This window comes from Onychomys torridus, chromosome 11 (genome assembly GCF_903995425.1).
Source record: "Onychomys torridus chromosome 11, mOncTor1.1, whole genome shotgun sequence".
NCBI lineage: Eukaryota > Metazoa > Chordata > Mammalia > Rodentia > Cricetidae > Onychomys > Onychomys torridus.
Genome location: NC_050453.1, coordinates 84,641,916 through 84,643,078, shown reverse-complemented (window position 1 = coordinate 84,643,078; position 1,163 = coordinate 84,641,916). Strand labels below are relative to the sequence as shown.

General features: G+C 38.3%; 1 pseudogene; it reads left to right on the top strand.

Moving 5' to 3' along the window:
* Positions 1–534: 534 nt before the first annotated feature.
* Positions 535–924, top strand: LOC118593210 (annotated as a pseudogene).
* Positions 925–1,163: the final 239 nt, after the last annotated feature.

Genomic DNA, 1,163 nt, shown 5'->3' with positions numbered 1-1,163 from the left:
ATTTTTTCAAAGTTAAAATTAATATGGAAATTTTAGAAGCTGATTAATATATCACAAGTAAGTGTACTAATTGAATATAAATATCAAATAAATCTAAGTTGAAGAGGAAAAGTAAATTTTTTGATGAGGCCAGATTTGTTGTTAAGAGTAGTTTTTGAAATATATTTCATAGCATAAACAGAAAACTCTATTTCTACACCTTATTTCATTTTGTGTTTTAATTGTGCCAAGAGTTTTGAATAATTAAAATCTAGCCATATAAAGGAAAGTAAATATTTATTTTAATGTTTTTGTTTTTAAAGATGACCTGTAAATAATAATAATAATAATAATAAAATTTAATATATTTGTAGTGTTTCTCATAGGTTTGTGAACTGCGGGTCCTCTCTGAGCTTGCAGACTAACAGATGGTGTCCTGAGCGTGAAGAGGCCCAACTTAGAGTCGTCGCCTTGAGCCTTGAGTCTGAGAACTTCCAGGTACTTTGTACAACTACTTTCATGGAAGCTGTGTGTTTTTCAGCACCTTTGTAAGTGATGGCTGCCATCAGGATGAAACTGGTAAATGTTGGTGATAGAGCTTGTGGTAAAGCATGCTCATAGTCTTCAGCAAGGACCAATTCCCAGAGGTTTATGTGCTCACAGTGTTTCAAAACTTTGTGGCAGATATCGAAGTGGATGGAAAGCAGGTGGAGTTGGCTTTGTGGGACACAGCTGGACAGGAAGATTATGATCTCTTGAGGCCTCTCTCCTATCCAGACATTGATGTTATACTGATGTGTTTCTCCATCAACAGCCTTGATAGTTTAGAAAACATCCCAGAAAAATGGACTCCTGAAGTCAAGCATTTCTGACCCAATGTGCCCATCATCCTAGTTGGGCACAAGAAGGATCTTCGGAATGATGAGCACACAAGACAAGAGTTAACCAAAATGAAGCGGGAGCCAGTAAAACCTGAAGAAGGCAGAGATACGGCAAACAGGATTGGTGCTTTGGGGTACATAGAGTGTCCAGCAAAGACCAAAGATGGAGTGAGAGAGGTTTTTGAAAGGGCCACGAGGGCTACTCTGCAAGCCAGACATGGGAAGGAAAACTCTGGGTGCCTCATGTGTGCCTTGTGCAAGCACAGTCCTCATGTGGTTAATCTTGTAGTGCTGTTTATTAAT